This window comes from Coregonus lavaretus, assembly GCF_964263955.1.
Source record: "Coregonus lavaretus genome assembly, chromosome: 14".
NCBI lineage: Eukaryota > Metazoa > Chordata > Actinopteri > Salmoniformes > Salmonidae > Coregonus > Coregonus lavaretus.
The window spans coordinates 31,505,225-31,524,891 of NC_140001.1; positions in this window are offsets into that span (position 1 = coordinate 31,505,225).

Below are 19,667 nucleotides of genomic sequence, written 5' to 3' on the forward strand. Positions count from 1 at the left end.
AAAAGGTTCATTACAGCATTATTAGCCTATCATGTATATAGGCCTAAGCATGCCTGGACATTTTGGGCACAGGAGGGAGCAGGTTTCTACGGCTACTACTTGCCCTATAATGACAGGGCTACTAGCTCAAGATCCATAGCTGTTCCCTCTTAATACATACACTAACAGTCAAAAGTTTGGACACACCTACTCATTCAAGGGTTTTTCTTTATTTTTACTATTTTTTACATTGTAGAATCATAGTGAAGACATCAAAACTGTGAAATAACACATATGGAATCATGTAGTAACCAAATAAGTGTTAAACAAATCAAAATATATTTGAGATTTGAGATTCTTCAAATAGCCACCCTTTGCCTTGATGACAGCTTTGACCACTCTTGGCATTCTCTCAACCAGCTTCATGAGATAGTCACCTGGAATGCATTTCAATTAACAGGTGTGCCTTCTTAAATTTGTGGAATTTCTTTCCTTCTTAATGTGTTTTATCCAATCAGTTGTATTGTGACAAGGTAGTGGGGGTATACAGACGATAGCCCTATTTGGTAAAAGACCAAGTCCATATTATGGCAAGAACAGCTCAAATAAGCAAAGAGAAACAACAGTCCATCATTACTTTAAGACATGAAGGTCAGTCAATACGGAACATTTCAAGAACTTTGAACGTTTCTTCAAGTGCAGTCACAAAAACCATCAAGCTCTATGGTGAGGACCGCCACAGGAATGGAAGACCCAGAGTTACCACTGCTGCAGAGGATAAGTTCATTAGAGTTACCAGCCTCAGAAATTGCAGCCCAAATAAATGCTTCACAGAGTTCAAGTCACAGACACATCTCAACATCAACTGTTCAGATGGGACTGTGTGAATAAGGCCTTCATGGTCGAATTGCTGCAAAGAAACCACTACTAAAGGACACCAATAAGAAGAAGATACCTACTTGGGCCAAGAAACACAAGCAATGGACATTAGACCGGTGGAAATGTGTCCTTTGGTCCAAATTGGAGATTTTTGGTTCCAACCGCCGTGTCTTTGTGAGACGCGGTGTGGGTGAACGGATGATCTCTGCATGTGTAGTTCCCACCGTAAAGCATGGAGGAGGAGGTGTTATGGTGTGGGGGTGCTTTGCTGGTGACACTGTCTGATTTATTTAGAATTCAAGGCACACTTAACAAGCATGGCTACCACAGCATTCTGCAGCGATACGCCATCCCATCTGGTTTGGGCTTAGTGGGACTATCATTTGTTTTGCAACAGGACAATGATCCAACACACCTCCAGACTGTGTAAGGGCTATTTTACCAAGAAGGAGAGTGATGGAATGCTGCATCAGATGACCTGGCCTCCACAATCTCCTGACCTCAACCCAATTGAGATGGTTTGAGATGAGTCGGACGGCAGAGTGAAGGAAAAACAGCCAACAAGTGCTCAGCATATGTGGGAACTCCTTCAAGACTGTTGGAAAAGCATTCCAGGTGAAGCTGGTTGAGAGAATGCCAAGAGTGTGCAAAACTGTCATCAAGGCAAAGGGTGGCTATTTGAAAAATCTGAAATATAACATATATTTTGATTTGTTTAACACTTTTTTTGGATACTACATGATTCCATATGTGTTATTTCATAGTTTTGATGTCTTCACTATTACTCTATAATGTAGAAAATAATACAAATAAAGAAAACCCCTGGAATTAGTAGGTGTGTCCAAACTTTTGACTGGTACTGTACATTATTGGGCTACATTATGACAACACTGAAATGACAACATTGATGCTGTATTGTATTGTCAGCAGGCTACAGGACGACAACATCAAATGTATTATTTATAAAGCAACAGCCAGCATCACAGCAGTATTATGTGTAGCTTTGAGACACAACATCGGGAGTGTGTATTAAGCCCCACAGTGGAGGTGTCATAATACCCATAAAACCTAGCGGTCAAACAGGGAAATGGTTCCAATACTTTTTCCACCATTCATTTATCCCATAGCGGATTTTCAAAACAATTTAAATAAGTGCTGTGTTTCGTGTAGGCTTACCCTGGCGTGACGTTCTGATAACCATGTAAATCTCTCTCGGACAACGTGGCTTTTATCAATATACTCCGCTCTATTTACTCTCAGATTCGAAAGTAGACATCATGCAAAAATACAAATCCCTGCAAGCTCCTGCAAGTCATCTCTAGCTGACACCTTTGCTAACAGGTATGGTGTCAATTTAAAACTTGCACAAGACTGTTCACAGAATTGTCCTTTTAAAGAAATGTAGCCAATTTATTCATTAGTACATTTAGCTAACATTAGATAGTTAATCCTCGATTCGGCAGTCTCGTCCAGATCATTATGGCATTTGTAGTCCTTTATTATAGCCATATTAGCAGCTAATTAGCATTTCATTTTTGTGGGGTAAATACAGGCAAATATATTGATAAAAGTCACCTTGTCTTAGAGAGATTGACACAGTTATCAAAACATCACCAGGGTAAGCCTACACGAAATTTTAAGTGTTTCTAAAATCCCCTATGGGAAAAATGAATGGTGGAAAAACGATTGTAATCATTTCCTTGTTTGACTGCTAGGTTTTATAGGTATTATGACTCATACTGTGGTACTCAATGATTTGGACTCCCTGAGTTGTGCATCTATTTGGTTGTTGGCGACTGAAAATAACGCTTCCACAATATAGCTGGCTTCACCCCAAAAAAACGTTCCTGTCAACAAAAGCATATAATCTCTAGGAACTCTACTTACCAGACATAAAGTGAAATGTGTCCCTCGCTATCAAATAAACGTCTGAATCCAACTTTTGTCCAAACCGCACCATATTCCTGTTATAGATTTTGTGTTATGAAGTCTCGCTTGAAGTGCGTGGTCCGCTCACCAGGAATATGGTGCTTTTGTTGACAGGAAAGTTACAGTGAGGGACAAAAGTATTTGATCCCCTGCTGATTTTGTATGTTTGCCCACTGACAAAGACATGATCAGTCTATAATTTTAATGGTAGGTTTATTTGAACAGTGAGAGACAGAATAACAACAACAAAATCCAGAAAAACGCATGTCAAAAATGTTATAAATTGATTTGCATTTTAATGAGGGAAATAAGTATTTGACCCCTCTGCAAAACATGACTTAGTACTTGGTGGCAAAACCCTTGTTGGCAATCACAGAGGTCAGACATTTCTTGTAGTTGGCCACCAGGTTTGCACACATCTCAGGAGGGATATTGTCCCACTCCTCTTTGCAGATCTTCTCCAAGTCATTAAGGTTTCGAGCCTGATGTTTGGCAACTCGAACCTTCAGCTCCCTCCACAGATTTTCTATGGGATTAAGGTCTGGAGACTGGCTAGGCCACTCCAGGACCTTAATGTGCTTCTTCTTGAGCCACTACTTTGTTGCCTTGGTCGTGTGTTTTGGGTCATTGTCATGTTGGAATACCCATCCACGACCCATTTTCAATGCCCTGGCTGAGGGAAGGAGGTTCTCACCCAAGATTTGACGGTACATGGCCCCGTCCATCGTCCCTTTGATGCGATGAAGTTGTCCTGTCCCCTTAGCAGAAAAACACCCCCAAAGCACAATGTTTCCACCTCCATGTTTGACGGTGGGGATGGTGTTCTTGGGGTCATAGGCAGCATTCCTCCTCCTCCAAACACGGCGAGTTGAGTTGATGCCAAAGAGCTCGATTTTGGTCTCATCTGACCACAACACTTTCACCCAGTTCTCCTCTGAATCATTCAGATGTTCATTGGCAAACTTCAGACGGGCCTGTATATGTGCTTTCTTGAGCAGGGGGACCTTGCAGGCGCTGCAGGATTTCAGTCCTTCACGGCGTAGTGTGTTACCAATTGTTTTCTTGGTGACTATGGTCCCAGCTGCCTTGAGATCATTCACAAGATCCTCCCGTGTAGTTCTGGGCTGATTCCTCACCGTTCTCATGATCATTGCAACTCCACGAGGTGAGATCTTGCATGGAGCCCCAGGCCGAGGGAGATTGACAGTTCTTTTGTGTTTCTTCCATTTGCGAATAATCGCACCAACTGTTGTCACCTTCTCACCAAGCTGCTTGGCGATGGTCTTGTAGCCCATTCCAGCCTTGTGTAGGTCTACAATCTTGTCCCTGACATCCTTGGAGAGCTCTTTGGTCTTGGCCATGGTGGAGAGTTTGGAATCTGATTGATTGATTGCTTCTGTGGACAGGTGTCTTTTATACAGGTAACAAACTGAGATTAGGAGCACTCCCTTTAAGAGTGTGCTCCTAATCTGAGCTCGTTACCTGTATAAAAGACACCTGGGAGCCAGAAATCTTTCTGATTGAGAGGGGGTCAAATACCTATTTCCCTCATTAAAATGCAAATCAATTTATAACATTTTTGACATGCGTTTTTCTGCATTTTGTTGTTGTTATTCTGTTATATAGACTGATCATTTCTTTGTCGGTGGCAAACATACAAAATCAGCAGGGGATCAAATACTTTTTTCCCTCACTGTATGTAATGACACGACAATCGATGAACCGGGGTTGGGGGGTTCAGAATAGCCCTCAAGTGTCCTTGAATCTTGATGTGTGTGCTGCAATAACCTCCTCCATGCTGGATGTTGGGATGGGGGCTATGTTGACAGCCAGGCGACAGCCTCTTCCACTGGGATTTTGGCTCCCAGTATTTCACTGATTTGTGCATGCGTCTCTGCAGGACGCACTCCATCAGGTAATTCCTGAATGGCCGGCAGGGATGTAGCTCAGTTGATAGAGCATGGCGTTTGCAACGCCAGGGTTGTGGGTTCGATTCCCACGGGTGGCCAGTATAAAAAGTATAAAAAAGTATAAAAAAAGTATAAAAAAATATTTATTCACTAACTGTAAGTCGCTCTGGATAAGAGCGTCTGCTAAATGACTAAAATGTAATGTAAATTTGATATACATGCTAATTCAATGGGGAACACACCTGCTTGCTTGAACAGTGCCATCTGATCAAGATAATTCTGCAGGCATTTGTCCATGACCAGAGAGTGCAGGACTTTGTTGGTTGGTGAATCTTCCTGTAGCCACCTCTTCTTCCTCTGTTAGACATTTTACATTTACGTCATTTAGCAGACGCTCTTATCCAGAGCGACTTACAAATTGGTGCATTCACCCTATAGCCAGTGGGTTAACCACTTTACAAATATATATATATATAAAAAAATTTTTTAAGGGGGGGCGGGGGGGTAGAAGGATTACTTTATCCTATCCCAGGTATTCCTTAAAGAGGTGGGGTTTCAAATGTCTCCGGAAGGTGGTGAGTGACTCCGCTGTCCTGGCGTCGTGAGGGAGCTTGTTCCACCATTGGGGTGCCAGAGCAGCGAACAGTTTTGACTGGGCTGAGCGGGAACTATGCTTCCTCAGAGGAAGGGGAGCCAGCAGGCCAGAGGTGGATGAACGCAATGCCCTCGTTTGGGTGTAGGGACTGATCAGAGCCTGAAGGTACAGAGGTGCCGTTCCCCTCACAGCTCCATAGGCAAGCACCATGGTCTTGTAACAGATGCGAGCTTCAACTGGAAGCCAGTGGAGTGTGCGGAGGAGCGGGGTGACGTGAGAGAACTTGGGAAGGTTGAACACCAGACGGGCTGCGGCATTCTGGATGAGTTGTAGGGGTTTAATGGCACAGGCAGGGAGCCCAGCCAACAGCGAGTTGCAGTAATCCAGATGGGAGATGACAAGTGCCTGGATTAGGACCTGTGCCGCTTCCTGTGTAAGGCAGGGTCGTACTCTCCGAATGTTGTAGAGCATGAACCTGCAGGATCGGGTCACCGCCTTGATGTTAGCGGAGAACGACAGGGTGTTGTCCAGGGTCACGCCAAGGCTCTTCGCACTCTGGGAGGAGGACACAACGGAGTTGTCAACCGTGATGGCGAGATCATGGAACGAGCAGTCCTTCCCCGGGAGGAAGAGCAGCTCCGTCTTGCCAAGGTTCAGCTTGAGGTGGTGATCCGTCATCCATACTGATATGTCTGCCAGACATGCAGAGATGCGATTCGCCACCTGGTTATCAGAAGGGGGAAAGGAGAAGATTAGTTGTGTATCGTCAGCGTAGCAATGATAGGAGAGGCCATGTGAGGATATGACAGAGCCAAGTGACTTGGTGTATAGGGAGAATAGGAGAGGGCCTAGAACTGAGCCCTGGGGGACACCAGTGGTGAGAGCACGTGGTGCGGAGACAGCTTCTCGCCACGCCACTTGGTAGGAACGACCGGTCACGTAGGACGCAATCCAGGAGTGAGCCGCGCCGGAGATGCCCAGCTCGGAGAGGGTGGAGAGGAGGATCTGATGGTTCACAGTATCAAAGGCAGCAGACAGGTCTAGAAGGACAAGAGCAGAGGAGAGAGAGTTAGCTTTAGCAGTGCGGAGAGCCTCCGTGACACAGAGAAGAGCAGTCTCAGTTGAATGACCAGTCCTGAAACCTGACTGGTTTGGATCAAGAAGGTCATTCTGAGAGAGATAGCAAGAGAGTTGGCTAAAGACGGCACGCTCAATAGTTTTGGAAAGAAAAGAAAGAAGGGATACTGGTCTGTAGTTGTTGACATCAGTGGGATCGAGTGTTGGTTTTTTGAGAAGGGGTGCAACTCTCGCTCTCTTGAAGACGGAAGGGACATAGCCAGCGGTCAAGGATGAGTTGATCAGCGAGGTGAGGTAGGGGAGAAGGTCACCGGAGATGGTCTGGAGAAGAGAGGAGGGGATGGGGTCAAGCGGGCAGGTTGTTGGGCGGCCTGCAGTCACAAGTCGCAAGATTTTATCTGGAGAGAGAGGGGAGAAAGAAGTCAAAGCATAGGGTAGGGCAGTGTGAGCAGGACCAGCAGTGTCATTAGACTTAACAAACGAGGATCGGATGTCGTCAACCTTCTTTTCAAAGTGGTTGACGAAGTCATCCACAGAGAGAGAGGAGGGGGGGGGGGAGGAGGAGGATTCAGCAGGGAGGAGAATGTGGCAAAGAGCTTCCTAGGGTTAGAGGCAGATGCTTGGAATTTAGAGTGGTAGAAAGTGGCCTTAGCAGCAGAAACAGATGAAGAAAATGTAGAGAGGAGGGAGTGAAAAGATGCCAGGTCGGCAGGGAGTTTAGTTTTCTTCCATTTCCGCTCCGCTGCCCGGAGCTCTGTTCTGTGAGCTCGCAATGAGTCATCAAGCCACGGAGCTGGAGGGGAGGACCGAGCCGGCCGGGAGGATAGGGGACACAGAGAGTCAAAGGATGCAGAAAGGGAGGAGAGGAGGGTTGAGGAGGCAGAATCAGGAGATTGGAGGGAGAAGGATTGAGCAGAGGGAAGAGATGATAGGATGGAAGAGGAGAGAGTAGTGGGAGAGAGAGAGCGAAGGTTGCGGCGGCGCATTACCATCTGTGTAGGGGCAGAGTGAGTAGTGTTGGAGGAGAGCGAGAGAGAAAAGGATACAAAGTAGTGGTCGGAGACATGGAGGGGAGTTGCAGTGAGATTAGTAGAAGAGCAGCATCTAGTAAAGATGAGGTCAAGCGTATTGCCTGCCTTGTGAGTAGGGGGGGACGGTGAGAGGGTGAGGTCAAAAGAGGAGAGGAGTGGAAAGAAGGAGGCAGAGAGAAATGAGTCAAATGTAGACGTAGGGAGATTGAAATCCCCCAAAACTGTGAGGGGTGAGCCATCCTCAGGAAAGGAACTTATCAAGGCGTCAAGCTCATTGATGAACTCTCCAAGGGAACCTGGAGGGCGATAGATGACAAGGATATTAAGCTTAAATGGGCTAGTGACTGTGACAGCATGGAATTCAAATGAGGAGATAGACAGATGGGTTAGGGGAAAAATTGAGAATGTCCACTTGGGAGAGATGAGGATTCCTGTGCCACCACCCCTCTGACCAGATGCTCTCGGGGTATGCGAGAACACATGGTCAGACGAGGAGAGAGCAGTAGGAGTAGCAGTGTTTTCAGTGGTAATCCATGTTTCCGTCAGCGCCAGGAAGTCGAGGGACTGGAGGGTAGCATAGGCTGGGATGAAGTCAGCCTTGTTGGCAGCAGAACGGCAGTTCCAGAGGCTGCCTGAGACCTGGAACTCCAGGTGTGTGGTGAGTGCAGGGACCACCAGGTTAGAGAGGCAGCAGCCACGCGGTGTGAGGCGTTTGTGTAGCCTGTGCGGAGAGGAGAGAACAGGGATAGGCAGAGGCATAGTTGACAGGCTGTAGCAAAAGGCTACAATAATGCAGAGGAGATCGGAATGAAATGAACTAAACATCTGGGAAAGGAGAGAATAGGGCCTCCCTCACCAAAACTCCCAAATATAACTCTCCCAACTTCCACCTCAGAAACTATAATTGTTTCACTGAACCACCCGAATAAAACTCTCCCAACTTCCACTTTAGAAATTAGAATTGTTGTAAACTACAGCGGTTCAATGTTTCAAGGAATAGACTCAACTTACTTTATTCAGCTAGCTAACTATGACGCCATAGCTAACTAGCATGCTAGCATCCAATAACACACAGTTTAGCACCAATACTTGGTTACAACAAACTACCAATAGTGTGTTAACACACTAAACAGATAATTCGTGTCCGTGTCTAGTTCCTTTCATAACGCAGCAATAATTAAACGTTGACTAGCTAGCACAAATATATTGTATTTAGCTGCTACAGTACAGCTAGCTGGTCGTGTTGGCTAGCTAGCAATGGCTGCTGTGTTGACTTTGTTTTGAAAAACGGCGGCGCTGCGAACAAATGTAGCTGGCTAAAAGGATATTGTATTTAGTTGCTACCATTGCTAATAGCTACTCGCCAGCTAGTCCAGGAGGTGAGTTAGCTAGCTAGCTAGCTAGTTTCGTGCTACACCCGGCACCGCCGAATACAATGCTAACCTACAATAATTACATGCAATAACTACCCACAACAACCCACGATGCCTACCTACAATACCTAACTACAATCTAAATACATAGTTTAAGCCTTACTCGACAAAGCCCAAGCTATGTATAAAGCCAAACTTACCCGACGCCAGCTGTCTGGGTGGCAGACAAGAAGACATTGGTCTTTTGCAATCAGTAGCTGTAATTAAGTACAGTAGCTACTAACTACCTAACGTTAATGCCTCAGATAATGAGGTTAGAAAAACAGCTGAATGGTAGGTAGCTAGCTGGCTTAATTACAGGTACTCTTAAGCGTGAAATAACATTGGAAACAACTATCCACAGTTGTTAAAAGTTACCAGTAGCTACCCGCTAGCTAGCTAGCTTTATTGGTCCAGGTAGTGGGTTAGCTAGCCTCGTGCTAGCCTCGTGCTTCACCGGGCACCGCCGAATACAATACTTACCTACAATAATTACCTACAATAACCTACAATAACTACCTAAATAAACTACCTACAATACCTAACTACAATACCTACCTACAATCTAAATACATGGTTTAAGCTTTACTCAACACCATATAAGAAGCCAAGCTTACCTCCTGCTAGAGAAAACACAACCTCTCCCGACCTCCCGACCTCCTCCTTGCTCTCCATGTTAACAGCGGTGTTCCACTCCATCCTTTTCCCAGCGATGGACCCCACTGATGTGATGGAGCACTGAAAATGACATTTGATCCCTGTTGCTTGTCAACAGACAAGCAATGGGGGATGGGTGAGACTGTCACAAACACTTCAAGGTGGTCTGAGACCAGCTAAGGGGAGTGAGACATAAGTGGAGTTGTTTTTCTGGGTAAGTCTCTAAGAGCTTTCCACAACTGGATTGTGCAACATTTGCCCATTATTCTTTTAAAAATTCTTCAAGCTCTGTCAATTTGGTTGTTGATCATTGCTAGACAACCATTTTTAGGTCTTGCCATAGATTTTCAAATATATTTAAGCCTAAACTGTAACTCGGCCACTCAGGAACATTCATTGTCTTCTTGGTAAGCAACTCTAGTGTAGATTTGGCCTTGTGATTTAGGTTATTGTCCTGCTGAAAGGTAAATTAATCCCCCAGTGTCTGGTGGAAAGCAGACTGAACCCGTTTTTCCTCTAGGATTTTGCCTGTGCTTATCTCTATTCCATTTATTTTTATCCTAAAAAACATCCTAGTCCTTGCCAATGACAAGCATACCCATAACATGATGCAGCCACCACTATGCTTGAGAATATTAAGAGTTGTGAGAATGTGATTTGAAGGAGTCAGGCGCAGGAGGGTAAATCCCTGAATACAGAGTTTATTCCGTAGGACACAGTTACGCTGGATAGCATCAACAAAGTACAGGCACACAGGGAACAATATCCCCGGAAATACAAGGTACGGGTAGCTCAACCGAGCTACACTCAACTCACAAATAACAATCACCCACAAGGACAAGGGGGGCAGAGGGAACACTTATACATGTACTAATGAGGGGATTTGAACCTGGTGTGTGTAATTGACAAGACAAGATAAATGGAATGATGAGATGTGGAGCGGCAGTGGCTAGTAGGCCGGGGATGACGAACGCCGAAGCCTGCCCAAACAAGGAGGGGAGGCAGCTTCGGAGGAAGTCGTGACAAGAGTGGTACTCAGTGGTGTGTTGTTAGATTTGCCCCAAGCATAATGCTTTGTATTTATGAGATAAAGTAAATTTCTTTGCCACAGTTTTTGCAGTTTTACTTTAATGCCTTATTGCAAACAGGATGCATGACTTGGAATATTTTTATTCTGTACAGGCTTCCTCCTTTTCACTCTGTCAATTAGGTTAGTATCGTGGAATAACTACAATGTTGTTGATCCATCATCAGTTTCTCCTATCACAGCCATTAAACTCTAACTATTTTAAAGTCACCATTGGCATCATGGTGAAATCCCTGAGCGGTTTCAAATAAAATAAAATAAAATCCTTCCTCTCCGGCAACTGAGTTAGGAAGGACGCCTGTATCTTTGTAGTGACTGGGTGTATAGATACACCATCCAAAGTGTAATTAATAACTTCACCATGCTCAAAGGGATTTTTCAATGTCTGCTTTTTTAAAAAGTATTATTATTATTGTTTTTTTAATTCTACCAATAGGTGACCTTAATTGGGAGGCATTGGAACATCTTCCTGGTCTTTGTGGTTGAATCTGTGTTTGAAATTCACTGCTTGACTGAGGACCTTACAGATAATTGTATGTGTGGTGTACAGAAATTAGGTATTCATTCAAAAATCATGTTAAACACTTTTTTGCATACAGAGTGAGTCCATGCGACTTATTATGTGACTTGTTAAGCACATTTTTACTCCTGAACCTATTTAGGCTTGCAATAACAATGGGGTTGAATACTTATTGACTCAAGATATTTCAGCTTTTCATCTTTAATTAATTTTGAAAAATTTCTAAAAACATAATTCCACTTTCACATTATTTACATTTACATTTACGTCATTTAGCAGACGCTCTTATCCAGAGCGACTTACAAATAGGTGCATTGACCTTATAGCCAGTGGGATAACCACTTTACAATGTATATATATATATATATATATATATATATATATATATATATATATATTATTATTTTTTGGGGGGGGGCTGGGTTGGGGTAAGGGGGGGGTAGAAGGATTACTTTATCCTATCCCACGTATTCCTTAAAGAGGTGGGGTTTCAAATGTCTCCGGAAGGTGGTGAGTGACTCCGCTGTCCTGGCGTCGTGAGGGAGCTTGTTCCACCATTGGGGTGCCAGAGCAGCGAGCAGTTTTGACTGGGCTGAGCGGGAACTATGCTTCCGCAGAGGTAGGGAAGCCAGCAGGCCAGAGGTGGTTGAACGCAATGCCCTCGTTTGGGTGTAGGGACTGATCAGAGCCTGAAGGTACGGAGGTGCCGTTCCCCTCACAGCTCCGTAGGCAAGCACCATGGTCTTGTAGCAGATGCGAGCTTCAACTGGAAGCCAGTGGAGTGTGCGGACGAGCGGGGTGACGTGAGAGAACTTGGGAAGGTTGAACACCAGATGGGCTGCGGCATTCTGGATGAGTTGTAGGGGTTTAATGGCACAGGCAGGGAGCCCAGCCAACAGCGAGTTGCAGTAATCCAGACGGGAGATGACAAGTGCCTGGATTAGGACCTGTGCCGCTTCCTGTGTAAGGCAGGGTCGTACTCTCCGAATGTTGTAGAGCAGGGGTGTCAAACGTCCGGCCCACGGGCCGGATCAGGCCCGCAAACGGGTTTAATCCGGCCCGTGAGATGATTTTTATTTTTTATTTTATTTTTGTAAAGTATAAAAATGCGCTGCAATTTTTCAATAAACTGCTGTTCCAATTGCGTCCACTGGATGGCGCAATTGTGTTAAGCAAGCAAACTGTTTATACCGGGGCAGAGCAAGTAGGTCAAGCACGTGCAGCCAATGAGCTACTTTGTTTTGCCCGCGATATTTATTACGGCTTCTACTTTTAACATTATGTGCTTTGGCACCCTCATTGCCCCAATATGTCTCTGTCAAAAAAGAGAAAAGTGGACGCAGAGTGCAGAGTGTTCCAAGAAAAATGGTAATCCTATTTATTCACGGAATTGAATGGGAAAGCTGTATGTTTGGTGTGTTCAGAGCATGTTGCAGTGCTGAAAGAATATAACCTTCGTCGCCACTATGTGAGTCTTCATGCCGACAAATATGACAACTTTCAAGGACAGCGGAGATGAGAGAAGGTGAATGAACTGTTGGCGGGTCTGAAGAAACAGCAGTCTGTGTTTACTCACAGCCGAGACATCAGTGACGCTGCAGTGAAAGCTAGCTACCTCATTGCTAATGAAATCGCAGTGGCTTCAAAACCATTTAGTGAGGGTGAATTTGTAAAAACATGCATGATGAAGGCAGCGGAGATTGTGTGCCCTGAAAAGCGGCAGGCTTTTGCAAATATCAGCCTGACAAGAAACACAGTTGCAGACAGGATTTCCGATCTTTCAGTGGATTTGGACAGACAGTTGAAGCAAAAAGTAAAGTCATTTATTGCGTTTTCGGTTGCAATTGATGAAAGCACGGACATTACAGATGTTGCACAACTGGCCATTTTCATCCGCGGAGTTGATGACACATTGACCGTCACCGAGGAGTTCGTGGAGTTGGTGCCGATGACAGATACAACGACAGCAGCTGATATTTTTACCGCACTCGTCGGCGCGCTGGACAGGGTCGGAGTGGACTGGTCCCGCGCTGTCAGCCTGGCTACAGATGGTGCGCCCTCAATGATCGGGAAAAAAGCAGGCGTTGTGACAAAGTTCAGAGAGAAAGTGCAATCTGCAAATGGAGGACGTGATTTTTTGACTTTTCACTGTATTTTGCACCAGTAGGCTTTGTGTTGCAAGTCATTAAAGATGGATAACGTCATGAAGGTGGTCATCCAAACTGTTAATTTCATCCGATCCAGAAGCCTGAATCACCGTCAGTTTGACAGCCTTCTCAGAGAGAAAGACCACATCTATGGCCTGCCATACCACACTGAGGTAAGATGGTTAAGCCAAGGTGCTGTGCTGAGGCGTTTCTTTGATTTACGAGAAGAAATTGAACAGTTCATGGAAGAAAAGGGCAAACCAGTGTTAGAATTTCATTCCGCAGAATGGATGCAGGACCTTGCATTTATGGTGGATGTTACAGAGCACCTGAATAACTTGAACAAACAGCTGCAAGGGCGCAACAAAGTTGTCACACAGTATTATGACAGCATACGTTCTTTCAAGTTGAAGCTGTCATTGTGGGAGACGCAACTTGCCGGTGGTGATGCAGCTCACTTCCTCTGTCTGAAAAATATGTGCGCGACCCAACATGTGGCAGACATGAAGCGGTTCAAAGATAAAATAACGGGACTGTTACGGGAGTTTGAGCAACGCTTTCAGATTTATGTTTATATGTTTTTATGTTGATGTGCTATTGTTTTTAATTGATTTTATTTTATTTGTATATTTAACCTATTCTTGACTCTGGGGTTCTTGCACTTGTTTGGGGAACAGGATTTCATTATTTTTATCTACATTTCTGCCTGAGAAATTACACCCTGATATAGTTCTGTGATCTGTGATATACTTCTGTGAATCACTGAGGCATTGTGTGTTTGTGTGTTCTTTGTCCTCAGAACTTTCAAATAACTTGAGGTGTTTTATGATTAATAGTGATGTTGTGCTTTTGGACACTGTCCTCAGGCTCCAGCTTTATGTTTATATGTTTTTATGTTGATGTGCTATTGTTTTTAATTGATTTTATTTTATTTGTATATTTAACCTATTCTTGACTCTGTGGTTCTTGCACTTGTTTGGGGAACAGGATTTCATTATTTTTATCTACATTTCGGCCTGAGAAATGACACCCTGATATAGTTCTGTGATCTGTGAAACAGTTCTGTTAATCACTGAGGCATTGTGTGTTTGTGTGTTCTTTGTCCTCAGAACTTTCAAATAACTTGAGGTGTTTTATGATTAATAGTGATGTTGTGCTTTTGGACACTGTCCTCAGGCTCCAGCTTTATGTTTATATGTTTTTATGTTGATGTGCTATTGTTTTTAATTGATTTTATTTTATTTGTATATTTAACCTATTCTTGACTCTGTGGTACTTGCACTTGTTTGGGGAACAGTATTTCATTATTTTTATCTACATTTCTGCCTGAGAAATGACACCCTGATATAGTTCTGTGATCTGTGAAACAGTTCTGTTAATCACTGAGGCATTGTGTGTTTGTGTGTTCTTTTTCTTTAGAATTTTCAAATAAACTTGACGTGTTTTATGATTAATAGTGATGTTGTGCTTGTACTATTTTGGACACACTGTCCTCAGGCTCCAGCTTTATGTTGTATGTTGATCGTATTAAAACAAAGAAAACAATCTGAAGTTGTTGTTTTTAAGTGATATATACCATGATTTTTCCGGTCCGGCCCACTTGGGAATAGATTTTCTTCCATGTGGCCCCTGAGCTAAAATGAGTTTGACACCCCTGTTGTAGAGCATGAACCTACAGGATCGGGTCACCGCCTTGATGTTAGCGGGGAACGACAGGGTGTTGTCCAGGGTCACGCCAAGGCTCTTCGCACTCTGGGAGGAGGACACAACGGAGTTGTCAACCGTGATGGCAAGATCATGGAACAGGCAGTCCTTCCCCGGGAGGAAGAGCAGCTCCGTCTTTCCAAGGTTCAGCTTGAGGTGGTGATCCGTCATCCATACTGATATGTCTGCCAGACATGCAGAGATGCGATTCGCCACCTGGTTATCAGAAGGGGGAAAGGAGAAGATTAGTTGTGTATTATGAGGTATTTTGTGTAGGCCAGTGACAAAAATAAATCTAAATTTAGGCTGTAACGCAACAAAATGTTGAAAAGGTAAATGGGTGTGAATACTTTCTGAAGCCACTGTAGCTAGCTACGTGGTCTAACGTAAGCTAGCGAATAGCTTGAAAATACTTCCAGCAGTGTCAACAATCTTCAGTCACGGTTGCGAGGTAAAAATATTGCTTTGGACGAGTCTGTTGATGTACTTTTCCCACACTTTGCTTACTTCCCTTACAAATAAAAATTGTAGTACACTGAAGTAAAACTGCAGTTAGAGTGCAGTATAGCTGCAGTTCAACTGCAGTACACTGCAGTTATTCTGCAATTACTGCGCCAAAATACCACAGTCGACTGCAGTTACTGCACTTTTCCTGCAGTTTCAAAACGGCAATATTTTTTTGTAAGGGTTGATATCTAGTGAACTTGTTCAAAACTGCTGCTGTCCTGCTGTGTCAGTTGGTCAACTGTGTTTACACTCGAGCACAGCTTATCCTTGCGCCCACCATCACAACGGGTGAATGAAATGCTCAGCAAAAAAAAAGCAAGCTTTAAAAACAACTATAATTTAAATATTATAATCTAAGACAGGGTTCTTCAATTCCGGTCCTGGAGGGCCGAAACACTTCTGTTTTTTATTTCTACCTGGTAGTTAATTACACTCACCTGGTGTCCCAGGTCTGAATTAGCCCCTGATTAGAAGGAGAGGATGAAAAACAGAGGTGTTTCGGCCCTCCAGGACCGGAATTGAAGAACCCTGATCTAAGATATACTTGTAAAGAATACTGAGTGTACAAAGTGCTAGCCACACAGCTTTGGATTTGTTAGAATGTCTATTTCCCTGCTTTTGAGAGGAGCTGGCTAGTACATACATTACCAATTGACTTTCAGCATTTGCCCTAAGCTAACGATTTGCTACCTTCAACTTCCTTCAAACTGCAGAGACATAAAAATGGTATCCATGAGTTCGTCTAACCCCTAACCCTAGCCTAGCTAACATTATCCACTTAGCTAATGTTAGCGTTAGCCACCTACCTAACATTAGCCACAACAAATTGGAATTCGTTACATATCATACATTTAGAAAATTCTGAACATATTGTATGAATTGCAATTCGTAACATATCATACGAAATGGATGATGGACATCCACATATTTAACATTTTAGTCATTTAGCAGACGCTCTTATCCAGAGCGACTTACAGTTAGTGAGTGCATACATTTTCATACTGGCCCCCCGTGGGAAACGAACCCACAACCCTGGCGTTGCAAGTGCCTTGCTTTACCAACTGAGCTACAGGGGACATATTAATACATACCATATGAAACGTAACATGTCATACTAATTGGAGTCCCCCGGATTTACATTTACTATGCTACGTCTACCCCTGAGTCCAGGTTGACCAAAAGCGTTCTACCTGGAACCAGAAAGGGTTCTTCAAAGGATTCTCCTATGGGACAGCTGAAAAACCCTTTTATGTTCTAGATAGCACCTTTTTTTTTTCTAAGAGTGTAACGTGGGGGGCTAAGTAATCCTGGTAAAATCCAGTGGTAACATCCTCACAATGCTATACAATGACATTGCCTTAAGTCAGATAGCACAATGATTTGTCAGTTGAGGGGGACAAGCATCACATAGAAGTGTAAGACAGTACTGCAATGACTGTTGCAACAGATTCTTGACACTCAAAAGCTCAGTTTCCCCAGAATAGTGTCATCAAAAAGAATTATCCTTGTTTGTAATGAAAAAAACATATCACATTTCCAGATCAACAACAACATGAAACATCCTTCCCACATCCGTCTGATTTGCACCATCACTGTGGTTCATACGCATACTGTATACATGCTTTTATCTATGTGCAATAACTCCACGCATATGACGTAGACAAAGTTTTTACACTTGTGACATGTGCTTTGTATGTGCATAGACCCTCTAACTGAGTGGCCTATGTTTAGAGAAACTATTTCCTGTTTACATTGACTAAAAATGGTGTTTCCTGGTCCTGTTGGCTTAATATGGGGTTTTGTAAAAAGGCCTAGTAATGTCACAATTACAGTACACAGGTGCCTTTGGCCTAAATTAACTCTGCTTTACACAAAGCTATACACTTTTACCTCTACTATGATCAGTGGCGGCTCCTGAAAAAATTCTCAGGAGGGGCGATTTTTCTGATGATTTAGGTGACCTACACACATTTTAAAAAAGATATGTCCAGCAACAACATGAAGACAGGGGCAGCATATAAGTCAATACCAGAAGCATTTATTGACTGATCTGGGGAGATGGATTCCAGTTTCTGTGACAGATTATAAATAATCTCTGATGCCTTTGTTATATTAGCTTTTGGTTGAATGTACTGTCGTAGTAAATATATAATGTTATAGCTTGGTCTGACTAAAATCTTGTGCATGACCCATTTTGTGTTGGGCCTTTGTATTCAATACAATGAACAAGAGTCCTATCTTGTCAGCCTTGTCAGCAGGTGGCTAAGGATAACACCCACGCCATAGGTCTCTCAGTTCTTCCAACTCACGAGTTCTTGCCCTGAGGACACACACACACACACCCACACACACACACACACACACACACACACACACACACACACATCATCACTGATAAACACACACACACACACACACACACATCATCACTGATAACAAACACACACACACACACACACACACACACACACACTGATAACAAACACACACACACACACACAAATCCTCTTCTCTTAGGCTGAACATCTGAAGACAGAGAACCCGACTCAGAGCCAATGCAACAGTGACACTAGCCTGGAGGTGACCTCGCCCAACTCATCAGGACCAATCAGAAGATCAGAACTACTAGATTCAACCTACTTCATTTTATTGTATAAAATGTCAGCACACAATGTTTAGGGGCTCTTCTGATAAACTCCCTACGAGTTTGACGAACGGGTCCGTGCACGCGATTCCAGATATCTTTACCTCTGAATAAACTGCCTTATATTATACAATTATCCACCTTGTCCAAAAGTCTCTACTTGGTCTCCGTTCTCCAGTAAACTTGTTTTATCAACAATAGTAAAGTTCAATGACACAGAAAGCAGTTCAATGTCGGGGTACAGAGTCGCTCTCTTACCAGGATCGCGGTCCGCTCTGACCAGGGTGAAGCCGGCCGGCTCCACCTCTCTGTCCGGGACTCTGTCATCCAGCCAAGTCTCCCAGCTGTATTGGGATTCAGCTGCCAGCAGCGTTTTCATTATTTAGTCCGTTCGTAGCGGGTATGTACACGATCAACAAGATCAGTCCAAAACCGAAGATCAGTCCAAAGCAGAATGTTTGCAGAATGTTTGTAAACTAAGTCTACAAATTAAAAACATAAAATAACGCCACACTGCAGGTCGCAACATAGACGCTGCTAGCCGCCATTGTCTTAGTTACGTTCAACGTTACGTCACGTATGACGAAAGCGCGTAAGTGCATGCCCACAGACACCCATAGAGAATGTATTGAAAGCTTTGAAATGTGAAAAAAATTGATTTTACATGACAGGCTATGAGAGACTTCTGGGCGATTTTCAACCTGACTGAAATCGCCCAAAAAACGGGCGGGGCCATTTGAAGCACGACTTTAGCCTGATTTGACATTTAGTGGCTGGCAGATCAGACGTGAACACTGATAACTGCTGTTGCCGTGATATAATTGATTAGAAAAAAAATCCCTTCCTTTTCCCGTTTGGCAGTGCGTCGCCCATATCGCCCTATTGAACAAGCCGTCCCTGACTATGATGTATTATACATCATAGTAGAGGTAAAAGTGTATAGCTGTAACTTGATATAGTTCCAAATGTGCATGCCTTAAACTAACAAAAACCTGAGTTGTAGGCCTAATACTTTCACCAAGCTTAGTACAAAATTGTGCACCAAACCCTTGGTCCATTGTGAGAGTGTGATTTGAAGGAGTCAGGCGCAGGAGGGTAAATCACAGAATACAGAGTTTATTCCGTAGTACACAGTTACGCTGGATAGCGTCAACAGTCCAGTGCGCAAAACAGGCGCACTGGAACAAATACAGGCACACGAGGAAAATATACCCTGGGAATACAAAGTACAGGTAGCTCCACCGAGCTACACTCATCTCACATGAAACAATCACCCACAAGGACAAGGGGCAGAGGGAACACATATACATGTACTAATGAGGGGAATATGAACCAGGTGTGTGTAATTGACAAGACAAGACAAATGGAATGATGAGATATGGAGTGGCAGTAGCTAGAAGGCCGGTGACGATGAACGCCGAAGCCTGCCCGAACAAGGAGGGGAGGCAGCTTCGGAGGAAGTCGTGACATCCATGTAGCGCTATGTGCCTCCAACAGGAGGTCAAAACTGTTTCATTGCATTGGCATTGCGGTCATGGCATTACATTAATTACAGATAATTATTTAGTTGACATGACTTGGTCATAATT